General features: G+C 51.3%; 22 non-coding genes and 3 pseudogenes across 22 annotated transcripts; all 25 read left to right on the top strand.

Annotated features, from left to right (window-relative positions):
• Positions 1-1927: 1927 nt before the first annotated feature.
• LOC139293068 (U2 spliceosomal RNA) lies at positions 1928-2105 on the top strand (annotated as a pseudogene).
• Positions 2106-2632: 527 nt separating this feature from the next.
• On the top strand, positions 2633-2749 carry LOC139293278 (U5 spliceosomal RNA). The gene has a single exon (XR_011597894.1). It is a non-coding gene; the product is annotated as a U5 spliceosomal RNA (small nuclear RNA).
• A 177-nt stretch (positions 2750-2926) lies between these two features.
• LOC139293032 (U2 spliceosomal RNA) lies at positions 2927-3117 on the top strand. Its single transcript, XR_011597697.1, has one exon. It is a non-coding gene; the product is annotated as a U2 spliceosomal RNA (small nuclear RNA).
• A 527-nt stretch (positions 3118-3644) lies between these two features.
• Positions 3645-3761, top strand: LOC139293307 (U5 spliceosomal RNA). Its single transcript, XR_011597923.1, has one exon. It is a non-coding gene; the product is annotated as a U5 spliceosomal RNA (small nuclear RNA).
• Positions 3762-3938: 177 nt separating this feature from the next.
• LOC139293031 (U2 spliceosomal RNA) lies at positions 3939-4129 on the top strand. Its single transcript, XR_011597696.1, has one exon. It is a non-coding gene; the product is annotated as a U2 spliceosomal RNA (small nuclear RNA).
• Positions 4130-4656: 527 nt separating this feature from the next.
• On the top strand, positions 4657-4773 carry LOC139293306 (U5 spliceosomal RNA). Its single transcript, XR_011597922.1, has one exon. It is a non-coding gene; the product is annotated as a U5 spliceosomal RNA (small nuclear RNA).
• Positions 4774-4950: 177 nt separating this feature from the next.
• On the top strand, positions 4951-5141 carry LOC139293030 (U2 spliceosomal RNA). The gene has a single exon (XR_011597695.1). It is a non-coding gene; the product is annotated as a U2 spliceosomal RNA (small nuclear RNA).
• A 527-nt stretch (positions 5142-5668) lies between these two features.
• LOC139293305 (U5 spliceosomal RNA) lies at positions 5669-5785 on the top strand. Its single transcript, XR_011597921.1, has one exon. It is a non-coding gene; the product is annotated as a U5 spliceosomal RNA (small nuclear RNA).
• Positions 5786-5962: 177 nt separating this feature from the next.
• On the top strand, positions 5963-6153 carry LOC139293029 (U2 spliceosomal RNA). Its single transcript, XR_011597694.1, has one exon. It is a non-coding gene; the product is annotated as a U2 spliceosomal RNA (small nuclear RNA).
• Positions 6154-6680: 527 nt separating this feature from the next.
• Positions 6681-6797, top strand: LOC139293304 (U5 spliceosomal RNA). Its single transcript, XR_011597920.1, has one exon. It is a non-coding gene; the product is annotated as a U5 spliceosomal RNA (small nuclear RNA).
• Positions 6798-6974: 177 nt separating this feature from the next.
• Positions 6975-7097, top strand: LOC139293081 (U2 spliceosomal RNA; annotated as a pseudogene).
• A 5128-nt stretch (positions 7098-12225) lies between these two features.
• On the top strand, positions 12226-12399 carry LOC139293073 (U2 spliceosomal RNA; annotated as a pseudogene).
• A 527-nt stretch (positions 12400-12926) lies between these two features.
• LOC139293303 (U5 spliceosomal RNA) lies at positions 12927-13043 on the top strand. Its single transcript, XR_011597919.1, has one exon. It is a non-coding gene; the product is annotated as a U5 spliceosomal RNA (small nuclear RNA).
• Positions 13044-13220: 177 nt separating this feature from the next.
• Positions 13221-13411, top strand: LOC139293028 (U2 spliceosomal RNA). The gene has a single exon (XR_011597693.1). It is a non-coding gene; the product is annotated as a U2 spliceosomal RNA (small nuclear RNA).
• Positions 13412-13938: 527 nt separating this feature from the next.
• Positions 13939-14055, top strand: LOC139293318 (U5 spliceosomal RNA). Its single transcript, XR_011597934.1, has one exon. It is a non-coding gene; the product is annotated as a U5 spliceosomal RNA (small nuclear RNA).
• Positions 14056-14232: 177 nt separating this feature from the next.
• LOC139293027 (U2 spliceosomal RNA) lies at positions 14233-14423 on the top strand. Its single transcript, XR_011597692.1, has one exon. It is a non-coding gene; the product is annotated as a U2 spliceosomal RNA (small nuclear RNA).
• Positions 14424-14950: 527 nt separating this feature from the next.
• LOC139293302 (U5 spliceosomal RNA) lies at positions 14951-15067 on the top strand. The gene has a single exon (XR_011597917.1). It is a non-coding gene; the product is annotated as a U5 spliceosomal RNA (small nuclear RNA).
• Positions 15068-15244: 177 nt separating this feature from the next.
• LOC139293026 (U2 spliceosomal RNA) lies at positions 15245-15435 on the top strand. Its single transcript, XR_011597691.1, has one exon. It is a non-coding gene; the product is annotated as a U2 spliceosomal RNA (small nuclear RNA).
• Positions 15436-15962: 527 nt separating this feature from the next.
• Positions 15963-16079, top strand: LOC139293301 (U5 spliceosomal RNA). Its single transcript, XR_011597916.1, has one exon. It is a non-coding gene; the product is annotated as a U5 spliceosomal RNA (small nuclear RNA).
• Positions 16080-16256: 177 nt separating this feature from the next.
• On the top strand, positions 16257-16447 carry LOC139293005 (U2 spliceosomal RNA). Its single transcript, XR_011597671.1, has one exon. It is a non-coding gene; the product is annotated as a U2 spliceosomal RNA (small nuclear RNA).
• Positions 16448-16974: 527 nt separating this feature from the next.
• LOC139293300 (U5 spliceosomal RNA) lies at positions 16975-17091 on the top strand. The gene has a single exon (XR_011597915.1). It is a non-coding gene; the product is annotated as a U5 spliceosomal RNA (small nuclear RNA).
• A 177-nt stretch (positions 17092-17268) lies between these two features.
• On the top strand, positions 17269-17459 carry LOC139293004 (U2 spliceosomal RNA). Its single transcript, XR_011597670.1, has one exon. It is a non-coding gene; the product is annotated as a U2 spliceosomal RNA (small nuclear RNA).
• Positions 17460-17986: 527 nt separating this feature from the next.
• LOC139293317 (U5 spliceosomal RNA) lies at positions 17987-18103 on the top strand. The gene has a single exon (XR_011597933.1). It is a non-coding gene; the product is annotated as a U5 spliceosomal RNA (small nuclear RNA).
• A 177-nt stretch (positions 18104-18280) lies between these two features.
• LOC139293002 (U2 spliceosomal RNA) lies at positions 18281-18471 on the top strand. Its single transcript, XR_011597669.1, has one exon. It is a non-coding gene; the product is annotated as a U2 spliceosomal RNA (small nuclear RNA).
• Positions 18472-18998: 527 nt separating this feature from the next.
• Positions 18999-19115, top strand: LOC139293299 (U5 spliceosomal RNA). The gene has a single exon (XR_011597914.1). It is a non-coding gene; the product is annotated as a U5 spliceosomal RNA (small nuclear RNA).
• Positions 19116-19559: the final 444 nt, after the last annotated feature.

Genomic DNA, 19559 nt, shown 5'->3' with positions numbered 1-19559 from the left:
CTCTATGTTCTCTGCATAGAACCACTGGCACAGATCTTGAGAAGGGACCAACAAATCAATGGGGTTGGAGCCCCAGGGAGCGGGGGACTGGAGACAAAGTGTTTTTTATACATGGACGACGTGAACATTTTATGCACTGACCTTTTATCTGTCAACAGGACGCTGGACTTGACTGACTGGTTTGGACGGGCCTCTGGGTCAAAACTCAACAGAGGCAAGACCCAAGCCCACTTTTATGGACCGTGGACAGCGACTGAGATGACAGGACTCCCCCTGACTGTGACCCAGACAGACCAAAAGATACTTGGGATCAAATTTGATAGGGAGGGGGGAGGGAAAACAAATTGGCCAGACATTGTAGGGAAAGTCAGGCAGAGACTAGGGTACTGGAGACTTAGAAGACTGACAATGGAAGGAAAGGTTTTAATCATCAAAGCTGTGATTTTACCTTTGCTTTTACTCATCAGTTCTGTTTTTTTCCCACCTAGAAGAGTGCTTTTAGACTTGGAAAGAGCCATCTTTTATTTCCTGTGGGGCTCCAAGTGGGAACGTCTGAGGAGATATGTGATGAAGAAGCCGAAGGAGAAAGGAGGAAAAGGAGTCCCTGACCTGTACTTGTTTTTAGGGAGCAGATACACAGCACTACACATCACAACCGCCACAGCCCCATCCAGAAACCCCAAAACAACAGCAATGACACGGTTCTGGATGGGGTCCTACCTCAGACGATTAAAAATTTTACCCAATGATCTTAAAGTACCTGTGTCTTTTAACCTGCCACCAACCTACGCTTTTATCCAGACATTTTTAAGGCATTTTAACCTTGAGCAGGAGGAGTTGAAAGTTTTAACCAACCACCGTTCTGTCATTTCTGTTGTGCAGGAGCAGGAACCAGTGAGTCCAGTGCGCGGGCTCGCATTGGGCGAGCCTTCAGCAGTGTGGCGCAACGTGAACCATTCCGCTCTTCCAAACAGACTCCGGGACCTGTCATGGATGGTGGCTCACGAGATCCTCCCAGTCAGGTCCGTAATGCACTCCCGGGGCTTGTCCACACATTCAACTTGTCCCCGACCAGGTTGTGGCGCGCCCGAGTCGGTGAGGCATTTGCTCTGGGAGTGCAGCGCTGCCGTAGAACAGTGGGCAACGGCCGGCTCCTTGCAATTCCCGTACTTGCCAGCAAGGGAGGTCCTTACAGCACAGCTGGTGCTGTATGGGGTGGGCCAAAAACAATTGCCAGCATGCGACTTCCCCAAGCAGTGGCTTACCCTAGCCGCCATAAAAGACGCCATATGGACCTCCAGAAACTTGCTGGCAAGGAAGCACATGCAGATCCCCCCCGTGGCTGCGATCCGGATGGCCGCAGCGACGGTCCAAGCAGCCGAAGCTGCAGGCGGCAGGCCAAGGACACAGCCACAAAGAAGAATCGCATTTGTGCCCATTCGGACGAAGGAGCCGGAGCCACACAAAAGAAGTTCAAAGCAGCGGCGGCCTGACTCTCCGGGTGAGGCAGGTGGGAAGGAGCAACAGGGCGAAGGTCTCCTCTGAGCACCAAGAAAGGATTCCGAGAGACCAAATCTGTTTGGGAGAGCGGAATGACTTATCCTTGGTAGGGAATCACTATGCTCCTGCACAGCAATGGAGTTGGAAGGGAGGATTTTTACCGAAGCACTCCCCATTTGTTTTTGTTTTTTTTGTTGGGTTGGACATTTTAAAATGGACACTCAAAACACACAGACATGCACAAAATGTATAATTTTTAACTTGTGAGAAATCTCATCTGTAATACCTCTGACGACAGTGTTTTGAATATTTAAATATGGTCTTACATGTTGCACCATTGTATTGATTGATTTCTTGTATTTTAAAAGGTAATTTGTATGTCTTAACTCTGGGTTTTATGTGAAATTACTATGAAATGAGTGTCAATAAATCTTTTCGAAAGAAAGAAAAAATCTGTTCTTATCAGTTTAATATCTGATATGTCCTCTATAAGGGGACAACATATTAAATGGATTTTTAGCACCGGGAGCTGAAAAAGGGGCTTGCCCCGTTCACTCCACGCATCGACCCGGTATTGCAGTGCCGCCGGGAACGGTGCACCCATCTCCTGCCTTGTGAAAAAGCAAATACCGACACAAAGAGAGAGTCGGGGTCAAACCCTCTGCTGACTGCCTGACGTCCCTCGCCGAGCCTCATCTGGGCTCCCGCTCTCAAATGACTGTGTATCATCCGTGACCACTGGGGTGGGGGCAGAGCGCAGCTCAGCATCAACAGCCAGATGAAGCCACCCAAAAAAATGCAGCCAGATTCGCACTTTTGACTCGCAGACAGATAGGGAACATTGCCCTACTGCCACCGGTACGTACGGTTAAACGTGCCCTGCACTTTCGCTCCCCTCGTCACAGAGAGTCCGCAAGGGCCTGAGTGTTTGGGACATTTGGTAGCCTGTGTCCAAAAGCCAGGCCTTCATTTCTCCGCGATCCCATTGGATAGAGCCTGTGCTAATGTGGGGAGGGCTAGGGGAATGTGCGTGGCCTGGTATTTGGGACTCCACAAGCAGAGTGAGGCTTACCGTGAGGGTAGTGACCGGGGCGACTAGGCTCCTCGGCCGCTCTCCTGGAGAGGCCTGTACTTACTCGGGTTTCTCTTCATCACGTACAAGCCTTTCGCCTTTTACTAAAGACTTCCGTGGAGAGGAACACCAATGAGTTAAAACTATTTTTGGCAGGCTCTGCCGTGTGGCTGAGCCTCGTGCGTTTGTGAAAAGCAACAAGAAGCTGTCCTTAACAAGATTTAGGCTGCCACCTTGTCGGCTTGGGAGGAGGCGCTGAGAAGCAGCCATTGTTATGCGCGCTTGAAACGACTGCGCCAGGACAAGGGAGAGCTGTTCCAGAATGTGGCCTCTGGAAGCAAACAGCCAGGGCTCATCGCTTCTCGGCCTTTTGGCTAAGATCAAGTGTAGTATCTGTTCTTATCAGTTTAATATCTGATATGTCCTCTATAAGGGGACAACATATTAAATGGATTTTTAGCACCGGGAGCTGAAAAGGGGGCTTGCCCCGTTCACTCCACGCATCGACCCGGTATTGCAGTGCCGCCGGGAACGGTGCACCCATCTCCTGCCTTGTGAAAAAGCAAATACCGACACAAACAGAGAGTCGGGGTCAAACCCTCTGCTGACTGCCTGACGTCCCTCGCCGAGCCTCATCTGGGCTCCCGCTCTCAAATGACTGTGTATCATCCGTGACCACTGGGGTGGGGGCAGAGCGCAGCTCAGCATCAACAGCCAGATGAAGCCACCCAAAAAAATGCAGCCAGATTCGCACTTTTGACTCGCAGACAGATAGGGAACATTGCCCTACTGCCACCGGTACGTACGGTTAAACGTGCCCTGCACTTTCGCTCCCCTCGTCACAGAGAGTCCGCAAGGGCCTGAGTGTTTGGGACATTTGGTAGCCTGTGTCCAAAAGCCAGGCCTTCATTTCTCCGCGATCCCATTGGATAGAGCCTGTGCTAATGTGGGGAGGGCTAGGGGAATGTGCGTGGCCTGGTATTTGGGACTCCACAAGCAGAGTGAGGCTTACCGTGAGGGTAGTGACCGGGGCGACTAGGCTCCTCGGCCGCTCTCCTGGAGAGGCCTGTACTTACTCGGGTTTCTCTTCATCACGTACAAGCCTTTCGCCTTTTACTAAAGACTTCCGTGGAGAGGAACACCAATGAGTTAACACTATTTTTGGCAGGCTCTGCCGTGTGGCTGAGCCTCGTGCGTTTGTGAAAAGCAACAAGAAGCTGTCCTTAACAAGATTTAGGCTGCCACCTTGTCGGCTTGGGAGGAGGCGCTGAGAAGCAGCCATTGTTATGCGCGCTTGAAACGACTGCGCCAGGACAAGGGAGAGCTGTTCCAGAATGTGGCCTCTGGAAGCAAACAGCCAGGGCTCATCGCTTCTCGGCCTTTTGGCTAAGATCAAGTGTAGTATCTGTTCTTATCAGTTTAATATCTGATATGTCCTCTATAAGGGGACAACATATTAAATGGATTTTTAGCACCGGGAGCTGAAAAGGGGGCTTGCCCCGTTCACTCCACGCATCGACCCGGTATTGCAGTGCCGCCGGGAACGGTGCACCCATCTCCTGCCTTGTGAAAAAGCAAATACCGACACAAACAGAGAGTCGGGGTCAAACCCTCTGCTGACTGCCTGACGTCCCTCGCCGAGCCTCATCTGGGCTCCCGCTCTCAAATGACTGTGTATCATCCGTGACCACTGGGGTGGGGGCAGAGCGCAGCTCAGCATCAACAGCCAGATGAAGCCACCCAAAAAAATGCAGCCAGATTCGCACTTTTGACTCGCAGACAGATAGGGAACATTGCCCTACTGCCACCGGTACGTACGGTTAAACGTGCCCTGCACTTTCGCTCCCCTCGTCACAGAGAGTCCGCAAGGGCCTGAGTGTTTGGGACATTTGGTAGCCTGTGTCCAAAAGCCAGGCCTTCATTTCTCCGCGATCCCATTGGATAGAGCCTGTGCTAATGTGGGGAGGGCTAGGGGAATGTGCGTGGCCTGGTATTTGGGACTCCACAAGCAGAGTGAGGCTTACCGTGAGGGTAGTGACCGGGGCGACTAGGCTCCTCGGCCGCTCTCCTGGAGAGGCCTGTACTTACTCGGGTTTCTCTTCATCACGTACAAGCCTTTCGCCTTTTACTAAAGACTTCCGTGGAGAGGAACACCAATGAGTTAACACTATTTTTGGCAGGCTCTGCCGTGTGGCTGAGCCTCGTGCGTTTGTGAAAAGCAACAAGAAGCTGTCCTTAACAAGATTTAGGCTGCCACCTTGTCGGCTTGGGAGGAGGCGCTGAGAAGCAGCCATTGTTATGCGCGCTTGAAACGACTGCGCCAGGACAAGGGAGAGCTGTTCCAGAATGTGGCCTCTGGAAGCAAACAGCCAGGGCTCATCGCTTCTCGGCCTTTTGGCTAAGATCAAGTGTAGTATCTGTTCTTATCAGTTTAATATCTGATATGTCCTCTATAAGGGGACAACATATTAAATGGATTTTTAGCACCGGGAGCTGAAAAGGGGGCTTGCCCCGTTCACTCCACGCATCGACCCGGTATTGCAGTGCCGCCGGGAACGGTGCACCCATCTCCTGCCTTGTGAAAAAGCAAATACCGACACAAACAGAGAGTCGGGGTCAAACCCTCTGCTGACTGCCTGACGTCCCTCGCCGAGCCTCATCTGGGCTCCCGCTCTCAAATGACTGTGTATCATCCGTGACCACTGGGGTGGGGGCAGAGCGCAGCTCAGCATCAACAGCCAGATGAAGCCACCCAAAAAAATGCAGCCAGATTCGCACTTTTGACTCGCAGACAGATAGGGAACATTGCCCTACTGCCACCGGTACGTACGGTTAAACGTGCCCTGCACTTTCGCTCCCCTCGTCACAGAGAGTCCGCAAGGGCCTGAGTGTTTGGGACATTTGGTAGCCTGTGTCCAAAAGCCAGGCCTTCATTTCTCCGCGATCCCATTGGATAGAGCCTGTGCTAATGTGGGGAGGGCTAGGGGAATGTGCGTGGCCTGGTATTTGGGACTCCACAAGCAGAGTGAGGCTTACCGTGAGGGTAGTGACCGGGGCGACTAGGCTCCTCGGCCGCTCTCCTGGAGAGGCCTGTACTTACTCGGGTTTCTCTTCATCACGTACAAGCCTTTCGCCTTTTACTAAAGACTTCCGTGGAGAGGAACACCAATGAGTTAACACTATTTTTGGCAGGCTCTGCCGTGTGGCTGAGCCTCGTGCGTTTGTGAAAAGCAACAAGAAGCTGTCCTTAACAAGATTTAGGCTGCCACCTTGTCGGCTTGGGAGGAGGCGCTGAGAAGCAGCCATTGTTATGCGCGCTTGAAACGACTGCGCCAGGACAAGGGAGAGCTGTTCCAGAATGTGGCCTCTGGAAGCAAACAGCCAGGGCTCATCGCTTCTCGGCCTTTTGGCTAAGATCAAGTGTAGTATCTGTTCTTATCAGTTTAATATCTGATATGTCCTCTATAAGGGGACAACATATTAAATGGATTTTTAGCACCGGGAGCTGAAAAGGGGGCTTGCCCCGTTCACTCCACGCATCGACCCGGTATTGCAGTGCCGCCGGGAACGGTGCACCCATCTCCTGCCTTGTGAAAAAGCAAATACCGACACAAACAGAGAGTCGGGGTCAAACCCTCTGCTGACTGCCTGACGTCCCTCGCCGAGCCTCATCTGGGCTCCCGCTCTCAAATGACTGTGTATCATCCGTGACCACTGGGGTGGGGGCAGAGCGCAGCTCAGCATCAACAGCCAGATGAAGCCACCCAAAAAAATGCAGCCAGATTCGCACTTTTGACTCGCAGACAGATAGGGAACATTGCCCTACTGCCACCGGTACGTACGGTTAAACGTGCCCTGCACTTTCGCTCCCCTCGTCACAGAGAGTCCGCAAGGGCCTGAGTGTTTGGGACATTTGGTAGCCTGTGTCCAAAAGCCAGGCCTTCATTTCTCCGCGATCCCATTGGATAGAGCCTGTGCTAATGTGGGGAGGGCTAGGGGAATGTGCGTGGCCTGGTATTTGGGACTCCACAAGCAGAGTGAGGCTTACCGTGAGGGTAGTGACCGGGGCGACTAGGCTCCTCGGCCGCTCTCCTGGAGAGGCCTGTACTTACTCGGGTTTCTCTTCATCACGTACAAGCCTTTCGCCTTTTACTAAAGACTTCCGTGGAGAGGAACACCAATGAGTTAACACTATTTTTGGCAGGCTCTGCCGTGTGGCTGAGCCTCGTGCGTTTGTGAAAAGCAACAAGAAGCTGTCCTTAACAAGATTTAGGCTGCCACCTTGTCGGCTTGGGAGGAGGCGCTGAGAAGCAGCCATTGTTATGCGCGCTTGAAACGACTGCGCCAGGACAAGGGAGAGCTGTTCCAGAATGTGGCCTCTGGAAGCAAACAGCCAGGGCTCATCGCTTCTCGGCCTTTTGGCTAAGATCAAGTGTAGTATCTGTTCTTATCAGCTTTTAACCCAAGATTTTAACATTCTCGAGTTAAATAAATGTCTCAAGTCTTTTAAGGCAGGTAAGTCTCCAGGAGAAGATGGGCTCCCTCTGGAATTTTATGTGACGTTCTGGGACATTTTAGCACCTGACTTGCTTGCTGTTTTTATGGATTTTGAAAAACTTGACCGACTTCCTGACAGTTTTAGAGTAGGGATAGTGACTCTCCTTCACAAAGACAAAGACAAGACAGATTTGAAGAACTGGAGACCCATTACACTTTTAAATTTTGATTGTAAACTTTTTAGTAAGGTTTTAGCATCCCGCATGTCTTTGTTTTTAGAAGACCTGATTCACCCTGATCAAGCCTGTGCTGTCCCGGGGAGGAAGATCACCGACAACCTCGTACTGATCCGAGACACCATCTGTTATGCGAGAGACAGAAACATCCGGCTAGTTGTCCTAAATTTAGATTTTGAGAAAGCCTTTGATCGGATCTCGCACCAGTACCTTTTCCAGGTGCTGCAAAAAATGGGGTTTCCAAGAAGGTTTATAGCCTGGGTGAGAATGCTGTACCAGGGCATTACCAGCAAATTCACTGTTAACGGGCATCTTACAGAAGCAGTGGATATAAACTGCGGTGTCCGTCAGGGTTGTCCGTTATCTGCCCTCCTCTATGTTCTCTGCATAGAACCACTGGCACAGATCTTGAGAAGGGACCAACAAATCAATGGGGTTGGAGCCCCAGGGAGCGGGGGACTGGAGACAAAGTGTTTTTTATACATGGACGACGTGAACATTTTATGCACTGACCTTTTATCTGTCAACAGGACGCTGGACTTGACTGACTGGTTTGGACGGGCCTCTGGGTCAAAACTCAACAGAGGCAAGACCCAAGCCCACTTTTATGGACCGTGGACAGCGACTGAGATGACAGGACTCCCCCTGACTGTGACCCAGACAGACCAAAAGATACTTGGGATCAAATTTGATAGGGAGGGGGGAGGGAAAACAAATTGGCCAGACATTGTAGGGAAAGTCAGGCAGAGACTAGGGTACTGGAGACTTAGAAGACTGACAATGGAAGGAAAGGTTTTAATCATCAAAGCTGTGATTTTACCTTTGCTTTTACTCATCAGTTCTGTTTTTTTCCCACCTAGAAGAGTGCTTTTAGACTTGGAAAGAGCCATCTTTTATTTCCTGTGGGGCTCCAAGTGGGAACGTCTGAGGAGATATGTGATGAAGAAGCCGAAGGAGAAAGGAGGAAAAGGAGTCCCGGACCTGTACTTGTTTTTAGGGAGCAGATACACAGCACTACACATCACAACCGCCACAGCCCCATCCAGAAACCCCAAAACAACAGCAATGACACGGTTCTGGATGGGGTCCTACCTCAGACGATTAAAAATTTTACCCAATGATCTTAAAGTACCTGTGTCTTTTAACCTGCCACCAACCTACGCTTTTATCCAGACATTTTTAAGGCATTTTAACCTTGAGCAGGAGGAGTTGAAAGTTTTAACCAACCACCGTTCTGTCATTTCTGTTGTGCAGGAGCAGGAACCAGTGAGTCCAGTGCGCGGGCTCGCATTGGGCGAGCCTTCAGCAGTGTGGCGCAACGTGAACCATTCCGCTCTTCCAAACAGACTCCGGGACCTGTCATGGATGGTGGCTCACGAGATCCTCCCAGTCAGGTCCGTAATGCACTCCCGGGGCTTGTCCACACATTCAACTTGTCCCCGACCAGGTTGTGGCGCGCCCGAGTCGGTGAGGCATTTGCTCTGGGAGTGCAGCGCTGCCGTAGAACAGTGGGCAACGGCCGGCTCCTTGCAATTCCCGTACTTGCCAGCAAGGGAGGTCCTTACAGCACAGCTGGTGCTGTATGGGGTGGGCCAAAAACAATTGCCAGCATGCGACTTCCCCAAGCAGTGGCTTACCCTAGCCGCCATAAAAGACGCCATATGGACCTCCAGAAACTTGCTGGCAAGGAAGCACATGCAGATCCCCCCCGTGGCTGCGATCCGGATGGCCGCAGCGACGGTCCAAGCAGCCGAAGCTGCAGGCGGCAGGCCAAGGACACAGCCACAAAGAAGAATCGCATTTGTGCCCATTCGGACGAAGGAGCCGGAGCCACACAAAAGAAGTTCAAAGCAGCGGCGGCCTGACTCTCCGGGTGAGGCAGGTGGGAAGGAGCAACAGGGCGAAGGTCTCCTCTGAGCACCAAGAAAGGATTCCGAGAGACCAAATCTGTTTGGGAGAGCGGAATGACTTATCCTTGGTAGGGAATCACTATGCTCCTGCACAGCAATGGAGTTGGAAGGGAGGATTTTTACCGAAGCACTCCCCATTTGTTTTTTTTTGTTTTTTTTAAAGACATTTTAAAATGGACACTCAAAACACACAGACATGCACAAAATGTATAATTTTTAACTTGTGAGAAATCTCATCTGTAATACCTCTGACGACAGTGTTTTGAATATTTAAATATGGTCTTACCTGTTGCACCATTGTATTGATTGATTTCTTGTATTTTAAAAGGTAATTTGTATGTCTTAACTCTGGGTTTTATGTGAAATTACTATGAAATGAGTGTCAATAAATCTTTTCGAAAGAAAGAAAAAAAATCTGTTCTTATCAGCTTTTAACCCAAGATTTTAACATTCTCGAGTTAAATAAATGTCTCAAGTCTTTTAAGGCAGGTAAGTCTCCAGGAGAAGATGGGCTCCCTCTGGAATTTTATGTGACGTTCTGGGACATTTTAGCACCTGACTTGCTTGCTGTTTTTATGGATTTTGAAAAACTTGACCGACTTCCTGACAGTTTTAGAGTAGGGATAGTGACTCTCCTTCACAAAGACAAAGACAAGACAGATTTGAAGAACTGGAGACCCATTACACTTTTAAATTTTGATTGTAAACTTTTTAGTAAGGTTTTAGCATCCCGCATGTCTTTGTTTTTAGAAGACCTGATTCACCCTGATCAAGCCTGTGCTGTCCCGGGGAGGAAGATCACCGACAGCCTCGTACTGATCCGAGACACCATCTGTTATGCGAGAGACAGAAACATCCGGCTAGTTGTCCTAAATTTAGATTTTGAGAAAGCCTTTGATCGGATCTCGCACCAGTACCTTTTCCAGGTGCTGCAAAAAATGGGGTTTCCAAGAAGGTTTATAGCCTGGGTGAGAATGCTGTACCAGGGCATTACCAGCAAATTCACTGTTAACGGGCATCTTACAGAAGCAGTGGATATAAACTGCGGTGTCCGTCAGGGTTGTCCGTTATCTGCCCTCCTCTATGTTCTCTGCATAGAACCACTGGCACAGATCTTGAGAAGGGACCAACAAATCAATGGGGTTGGAGCCCCAGGGAGCGGGGGACTGGAGACAAAGTGTTTTTTATACATGGACGACGTGAACATTTTATGCACTGACCTTTTATCTGTCAACAGGACGCTGGACTTGACTGACTGGTTTGGACGGGCCTCTGGGTCAAAACTCAACAGAGGCAAGACCCAAGCCCACTTTTATGGACCGTGGACAGCGACTGAGATGACAGGACTCCCCCTGACTGTGACCCAGACAGACCAAAAGATACTTGGGATCAAATTTGATAGGAAGGGGGGAGGGAAAACAAATTGGCCAGACATTGTAGGGAAAGTCAGGCAGAGACTAGGGTACTGGAGACTTAGAAGACTGACAATGGAAGGAAAGGTTTTAATCATCAAAGCTGTGATTTTACCTTTGCTTTTACTCATCAGTTCTGTTTTTTTCCCACCTAGAAGAGTGCTTTTAGACTTGGAAAGAGCCATCTTTTATTTCCTGTGGGGCTCCAAGTGGGAACGTCTGAGGAGATATGTGATGAAGAAGCCGAAGGAGAAAGGAGGAAAAGGAGTCCCGGACCTGTACTTGTTTTTAGGGAGCAGATACACAGCACTACACATCACAACCGCCACAGCCCCATCCAGAAACCCCAAAACAACAGCAATGACACGGTTCTGGATGGGGTCCTACCTCAGACGATTAAAAATTTTACCCAATGATCTTAAAGTACCTGTGTCTTTTAACCTGCCACCAACCTACGCTTTTATCCAGACATTTTTAAGGCATTTTAACCTTGAGCAGGAGGAGTTGAAAGTTTTAACCAACCACCGTTCTGTCATTTCTGTTGTGCAGGAGCAGGAACCAGTGAGTCCAGTGCGCGGGCTCGCATTGGGCGAGCCTTCAGCAGTGTGGCGCAACGTGAACCATTCCGCTCTTCCAAACAGACTCCGGGACCTGTCATGGATGGTGGCTCACGAGATCCTCCCAGTCAGGTCCGTAATGCACTCCCGGGGCTTGTCCACACATTCAACTTGTCCCCGACCAGGTTGTGGCGCGCCCGAGTCGGTGAGGCATTTGCTCTGGGAGTGCAGCGCTGCCGTAGAACAGTGGGCAACGGCCGGCTCCTTGCAATTCCCGTACTTGCCAGCAAGGGAGGTCCTTACAGCACAGCTGGTGCTGTATGGGGTGGGCCAAAAACAATTGCCAGCATGCGACTTCCCCAAGCAGTGGCTTACCCTAGCCGCCATAAAAGACGCCATATGGACCTCCAGAAACTTGCTGGCAAGGAAGCACATGCAGATCCCCCCCGTGGCTGCGATCCGGATGGCCGCAGCGACGGTCCAAGCAGCCGAAGCTGCAGGCGGCAGGCCAAGGACACAGCCACAAAGAAGAATCGCATTTGTGCCCATTCGGACGAAGGAGCCGGAGCCACACAAAAGAAGTTCAAAGCAGCGGCGGCCTGACTCTCCGGGTGAGGCAGGTGGGAAGGAGCAACAGGGCGAAGGTCTCCTCTGAGCACCAAGAAAGGATTCCGAGAGACCAAATCTGTTTGGGAGAGCGGAATGACTTATCCTTGGTAGGGAATCACTATGCTCCTGCACAGCAATGGAGTTGGAAGGGAGGATTTTTACCGAAGCACTCCCCATTTGTTTTTGTTTTTTTTGTTTTTTTTTAAAGACATTTTAAAATGGACACTCAAAACACACAGACATGCACAAAATGTATAATTTTTAACTTGTGAGAAATCTCATCTGTAATACCTCTGACGACAGTGTTTTGAATATTTAAATATGGTCTTACCTGTTGCACCATTGTATTGATTGATTTCTTGTATTTTAAAAGGTAATTTGTATGTCTTAACTCTGGGTTTTATGTGAAATTACTATGAAATGGGTGTCAATAAATCTTTTCGAAAGAAAAAATCTGTTCTTATCAGTTTAATATCTGATATGTCCTCTATAAGGGGACAACATATTAAATGGATTTTTAGCACCGGGAGCTGAAAAGGGGGCTTGCCCCGTTCACTCCACGCATCGACCCGGTATTGCAGTGCCGCCGGGAACGGTGCACCCATCTCCTGCCTTGTGAAAAAGCAAATACCGACACAAACAGAGAGTCGGGGTCAAACCCTCTGCTGACTGCCTGACGTCCCTCGCCGAGCCTCATCTGGGCTCCCGCTCTCAAATGACTGTGTATCATCCGTGACCACTGGGGTGGGGGCAGAGCGCAGCTCAGCATCAACAGCCAGATGAAGCCACCCAAAAAAATGCAGCCAGATTCGCACTTTTGACTCGCAGACAGATAGGGAACATTGCCCTACTGCCACCGGTACATACGGTTAAACGTGCCCTGCACTTTCGCTCCCCTCGTCACAGAGAGTCCGCAAGGGCCTGAGTGTTTGGGACATTTGGTAGCCTGTGTCCAAAAGCCAGGCCTTCATTTCTCCGCGATCCCATTGGATAGAGCCTGTGCTAATGTGGGGAGGGCTAGGGGAATGTGCGTGGCCTGGTATTTGGGACTCCACAAGCAGAGTGAGGCTTACCGTGAGGGTAGTGACCGGGGCGACTAGGCTCCTCGGCCGCTCTCCTGGAGAGGCCTGTACTTACTCGGGTTTCTCTTCATCACGTACAAGCCTTTCGCCTTTTACTAAAGACTTCCGTGGAGAGGAACACCAATGAGTTAACACTATTTTTGGCAGGCTCTGCCGTGTGGCTGAGCCTCGTGCGTTTGTGAAAAGCAACAAGAAGCTGTCCTTAACAAGATTTAGGCTGCCACCTTGTCGGCTTGGGAGGAGGCGCTGAGAAGCAGCCATTGTTATGCGCGCTTGAAACGACTGCGCCAGGACAAGGGAGAGCTGTTCCAGAATGTGGCCTCTGGAAGCAAACAGCCAGGGCTCATCGCTTCTCGGCCTTTTGGCTAAGATCAAGTGTAGTATCTGTTCTTATCAGTTTAATATCTGATATGTCCTCTATAAGGGGACAACATATTAAATGGATTTTTAGCACCGGGAGCTGAAAAGGGGGCTTGCCCCGTTCACTCCACGCATCGACCCGGTATTGCAGTGCCGCCGGGAACGGTGCACCCATCTCCTGCCTTGTGAAAAAGCAAATACCGACACAAACAGAGAGTCGGGGTCAAACCCTCTGCTGACTGCCTGACGTCCCTCGCCGAGCCTCATCTGGGCTCCCGCTCTCAAATGACTGTGTATCATCCGTGACCACTGGGGTGGGGGCAGAGCGCAGCTCAGCATCAACAGCCAGATGAAGCCACCCAAAAAAATGCAGCCAGATTCGCACTTTTGACTCGCAGACAGATAGGGAACATTGCCCTACTGCCACCGGTACGTACGGTTAAACGTGCCCTGCACTTTCGCTCCCCTCGTCACAGAGAGTCCGCAAGGGCCTGAGTGTTTGGGACATTTGGTAGCCTGTGTCCAAAAGCCAGGCCTTCATTTCTCCGCGATCCCATTGGATAGAGCCTGTGCTAATGTGGGGAGGGCTAGGGGAATGTGCGTGGCCTGGTATTTGGGACTCCACAAGCAGAGTGAGGCTTACCGTGAGGGTAGTGACCGGGGCGACTAGGGTCCTCGGCCGCTCTCCTGGAGAGGCCTGTACTTACTCGCGTTTCTCTTCATCACGTACAAGCCTTTCGCCTTTTACTAAAGACTTCCGTGGAGAGGAACACCAATGAGTTAACACTATTTTTGGCAGGCTCTGCCGTGTGGCTGAGCCTCGTGCGTTTGTGAAAAGCAACAAGAAGCTGTCCTTAACAAGATTTAGGCTGCCACCTTGTCGGCTTGGGAGGAGGCGCTGAGAAGCAGCCATTGTTATGCGCGCTTGAAACGACTGCGCCAGGACAAGGGAGAGCTGTTCCAGAATGTGGCCTCTGGAAGCAAACAGCCAGGGCTCATCGCTTCTCGGCCTTTTGGCTAAGATCAAGTGTAGTATCTGTTCTTATCAGTTTAATATCTGATATGTCCTCTATAAGGGGACAACATATTAAATGGATTTTTAGCACCGGGAGCTGAAAAGGGGGCTTGCCCCGTTCACTCCACGCATCGACCCGGTATTGCAGTGCCGCCGGGAACGGTGCACCCATCTCCTGCCTTGTGAAAAAGCAAATACCGACACAAACAGAGAGTCGGGGTCAAACCCTCTGCTGACTGCCTGACGTCCCTCGCCGAGCCTCATCTGGGCTCCCGCTCTCAAATGACTGTGTATCATCCGTGACCACTGGGGTGGGGGCAGAGCGCAGCTCAGCATCAACAGCCAGATGAAGCCACCCAAAAAAATGCAGCCAGATTCGCACTTTTGACTCGCAGACAGATAGGGAACATTGCCCTACTGCCACCGGTACGTACGGTTAAACGTGCCCTGCACTTTCGCTCCCCTCGTCACAGAGAGTCCGCAAGGGCCTGAGTGTTTGGGACATTTGGTAGCCTGTGTCCAAAAGCCAGGCCTTCATTTCTCCGCGATCCCATTGGATAGAGCCTGTGCTAATGTGGGGAGGGCTAGGGGAATGTGCGTGGCCTGGTATTTGGGACTCCACAAGCAGAGTGAGGCTTACCGTGAGGGTAGTGACCGGGGCGACTAGGCTCCTCGGCCGCTCTCCTGGAGAGGCCTGTACTTACTCGGGTTTCTCTTCATCACGTACAAGCCTTTCGCCTTTTACTAAAGACTTCCGTGGAGAGGAACACCAATGAGTTAACACTATTTTTGGCAGGCTCTGCCGTGTGGCTGAGCCTCGTGCGTTTGTGAAAAGCAACAAGAAGCTGTCCTTAACAAGATTTAGACTGCCACCTTGTCGGCTTGGGAGGAGGCGCTGAGAAGCAGCCATTGTTATGCGCGCTTGAAACGACTGCGCCAGGACAAGGGAGAGCTGTTCCAGAATGTGGCCTCTGGAAGCAAACAGCCAGGGCTCATCGCTTCTCGGCCTTTTGGCTAAGATCAAGTGTAGTATCTGTTCTTATCAGTTTAATATCTGATATGTCCTCTATAAGGGGACAACATATTAAATGGATTTTTAGCACCGGGAGCTGAAAAGGGGGCTTGCCCCGTTCACTCCACGCATCGACCCGGTATTGCAGTGCCGCCGGGAACGGTGCACCCATCTCCTGCCTTGTGAAAAAGCAAATACCGACACAAACAGAGAGTCGGGGTCAAACCCTCTGCTGACTGCCTGACGTCCCTCGCCGAGCCTCATCTGGGCTCCCGCTCTCAAATGACTGTGTATCATCCGTGACCACTGGGGTGGGGGCAGAGCGCAGCTCAGCATCAACAGCCAGATGAAGCCACCCAAAAAAATGCAGCCAGATTCGCACTTTTGACTCGCAGACAGATAGGGAACATTGCCCTACTGCCACCGGTACGTACGGTTAAACGTGCCCTGCACTTTCGCTCCCCTCGTCACAGAGAGTCCGCAAGGGCCTGAGTGTTTGGGACATTTGGTAGCCTGTGTCCAAAAGCCAGGCCTTCATTTCTCCGCGATCCCATTGGATAGAGCCTGTGCTAATGTGGGGAGGGCTAGGGGAATGTGCGTGGCCTGGTATTTGGGACTCCACAAGCAGAGTGAGGCTTACCGTGAGGGTAGTGACCGGGGCGACTAGGCTCCTCGGCCGCTCTCCTGGAGAGGCCTGTACTTACTCGGGTTTCTCTTCATCACGTACAAGCCTTTCGCCTTTTACTAAAGACTTCCGTGGAGAGGAACACCAATGAGTTAACACTATTTTTGGCAGGCTCTGCCGTGTGGCTGAGCCTCGTGCGTTTGTGAAAAGCAACAAGAAGCTGTCCTTAACAAGATTTAGGCTGCCACCTTGTCGGCTTGGGAGGAGGCGCTGAGAAGCAGCCATTGTTATGCGCGCTTGAAACGACTGCGCCAGGACAAGGGAGAGCTGTTCCAGAATGTGGCCTCTGGAAGCAAACAGCCAGGGCTCATCGCTTCTCGGCCTTTTGGCTAAGATCAAGTGTAGTATCTGTTCTTATCAGTTTAATATCTGATATGTCCTCTATAAGGGGACAACATATTAAATGGATTTTTAGCACCGGGAGCTGAAAAAGGGGCTTGCCCCGTTCACTCCACGCATCGACCCGGTATTGCAGTGCCGCCGGGAACGGTGCACCCATCTCCTGCCTTGTGAAAAAGCAAATACCGACACAAAGAGAGAGTCGGGGTCAAACCCTCTGCTGACTGCCTGACGTCCCTCGCCGAGCCTCATCTGGGCTCCCGCTCTCAAATGACTGTGTATCATCCGTGACCACTGGGGTGGGGGCAGAGCGCAGCTCAGCATCAACAGCCAGATGAAGCCACCCAAAAAAATGCAGCCAGATTCGCACTTTTGACTCGCAGACAGATAGGGAACATTGCCCTACTGCCACCGGTACGTACGGTTAAACGTGCCCTGCACTTTCGCTCCCCTCGTCACAGAGAGTCCGCAAGGGCCTGAGTGTTTGGGACATTTGGTAGCCTGTGTCCAAAAGCCAGGCCTTCATTTCTCCGCGATCCCATTGGATAGAGCCTGTGCTAATGTGGGGAGGGCTAGGGGAATGTGCGTGGCCTGGTATTTGGGACTCCACAAGCAGAGTGAGGCTTACCGTGAGGGTAGTGACCGGGGCGACTAGGCTCCTCGGCCGCTCTCCTGGAGAGGCCTGTACTTACTCGGGTTTCTCTTCATCACGTACAAGCCTTTCGCCTTTTACTAAAGACTTCCGTGGAGAGGAACACCAATGAGTTAACACTATTTTTGGCAGGCTCTGCCGTGTGGCTGAGCCTCGTGCGTTTGTGAAAAGCAACAAGAAGCTGTCCTTAACAAGATTTAGGCTGCCACCTTGTCGGCTTGGGAGGAGGCGCTGAGAAGCAGCCATTGTTATGCGCGCTTGAAACGACTGCGCCAGGACAAGGGAGAGCTGTTCCAGAATGTGGCCTCTGGAAGCAAACAGCCAGGGCTCATCGCTTCTCGGCCTTTTGGCTAAGATCAAGTGTAGTATCTGTTCTTATCAGTTTAATATCTGATATGTCCTCTATAAGGGGACAACATATTAAATGGATTTTTAGCACCGGGAGCTGAAAAAGGGGCTTGCCCCGTTCACTCCACGCATCGACCCGGTATTGCAGTGCCGCCGGGAACGGTGCACCCATCTCCTGCCTTGTGAAAAAGCAAATACCGACACAAAGAGAGAGTCGGGGTCAAACCCTCTGCTGACTGCCTGACGTCCCTCGCCGAGCCTCATCTGGGCTCCCGCTCTCAAATGACTGTGTATCATCCGTGACCACTGGGGTGGGGGCAGAGCGCAGCTCAGCATCAACAGCCAGATGAAGCCACCCAAAAAAATGCAGCCAGATTCGCACTTTTGACTCGCAGACAGATAGGGAACATTGCCCTACTGCCACCGGTACGTACGGTTAAACGTGCCCTGCACTTTCGCTCCCCTCGTCACAGAGAGTCCGCAAGGGCCTGAGTGTTTGGGACATTTGGTAGCCTGTGTCCAAAAGCCAGGCCTTCATTTCTCCGCGATCCCATTGGATAGAGCCTGTGCTAATGTGGGGAGGGCTAGGGGAATGTGCGTGGCCTGGTATTTGGGACTCCACAAGCAGAGTGAGGCTTACCGTGAGGGTAGTGACCGGGGCGACTAGGCTCCTCGGCCGCTCTCCTGGAGAGGCCTGTACTTACTCGCGTTTCTCTTCATCACGTACAAGCCTTTCGCCTTTTACTAAAGACTTCCGTGGAGAGGAACACCAATGAGTTAACACTATTTTTGGCAGGCTCTGCCGTGTGGCTGAGCCTCGTGCGTTTGTGAAAAGCAACAAGAAGCTGTCCTTAACAAGATTTAGGCTGCCACCTTGTCGGCTTGGGAGGAGGCGCTGAGAAGCAGCCATTGTTATGCGCGCTTGAAACGACTGCGCCAGGACAAGGGAGAGCTGTTCCAGAATGTGGCCTCTGGAAGCAAACAGCCAGGGCTCATCGCTTCTCGGCCTTTTGGCTAAGATCAAGTGTAGTATCTGTTCTTATCAGTTTAATATCTGATATGTCCTCTATAAGGGGACAACATATTAAATGGATTTTTAGCACCGGGAGCTGAAAAAGGGGCTTGCCCCGTTCACTCCACGCATCGACCCGGTATTGCAGTGCCGCCGGGAACGGTGCACCCATCTCCTGCCTTGTGAAAAAGCAAATACCGACACAAAGAGAGAGTCGGGGTCAAACCCTCTGCTGACTGCCTGACGTCCCTCGCCGAGCCTCATCTGGGCTCCCGCTCTCAAATGACTGTGTATCATCCGTGACCACTGGGGTGGGGGCAGAGCGCAGCTCAGCATCAACAGCCAGATGAAGCCACCCAAAAAAATGCAGCCAGATTCGCACTTTTGACTCGCAGACAGATAGGGAACATTGCCCTACTGCCACCGGTACGTACGGTTAAACGTGCCCTGCACTTTCGCTCCCCTCGTCACAGAGAGTCCGCAAGGGCCTGAGTGTTTGGGACATTTGGTAGCCTGTGTCCAAAAGCCAGGCCTTCATTTCTCCGCGATCCCATTGGATAGAGCCTGTGCTAATGTGGGGAGGGCTAGGGGAATGTGCGTGGCCTGGTATTTGGGACTCCACAAGCAGAGTGAGGCTTACCGTGAGGGTAGTGACCGGGGCGACTAGGCTCCTCGGCCGCTCTCCTGGAGAGGCCTGTACTTACTCGGGTTTCTCTTCATCACGTACAAGCCTTTCGCCTTTTACTAAAGACTTCCGTGGAGAGGAACACCAATGAGTTAACACTATTTTTGGCAGGCTCTGCCGTGTGGCTGAGCCTCGTGCTTTTGTGAAAAGCAACAAGAAGCTGTCCTTAACAAGATTTAGGCTGCCACCTTGTCGGCTTGGGAGGAGGCGCTGAGAAGCAGCCATTGTTATGCGCGCTTGAAACGACTGCGCCAGGACAAGGGAGAGCTGTTCCAGAATGTGGCCTCTGGAAGCAAACAGCCAGGGCTCATCGCTTCTCGGCCTTTTGGCTAAGACTGCGATCGCTTCCTGTTGGTGGTAAAAACTTTTGCCTGTTTGTGGCATTGTGTTTTTACTTCCCATTCTCGGGAGGACATTCACCTTATTCCTTGTGGAGAAAATTTCAACTCTATTGTAGTTGTAAATCCTACACCTAAAGGAATTCATTGGCACAGAGTACTGCTTACCTCTACTCTGTTGATTTAACATCTTGTCCAGGCTAAACAAGAAAAGGTAAGTTCGTTTTAACTATTTGCT

This window comes from Enoplosus armatus, chromosome 11 (assembly GCF_043641665.1).
Source record: "Enoplosus armatus isolate fEnoArm2 chromosome 11, fEnoArm2.hap1, whole genome shotgun sequence".
NCBI lineage: Eukaryota > Metazoa > Chordata > Actinopteri > Centrarchiformes > Enoplosidae > Enoplosus > Enoplosus armatus.
The sequence above is the reverse complement of the archived record's forward strand: the minus strand, read 5'-3'. Positions and strand labels throughout refer to the sequence as shown.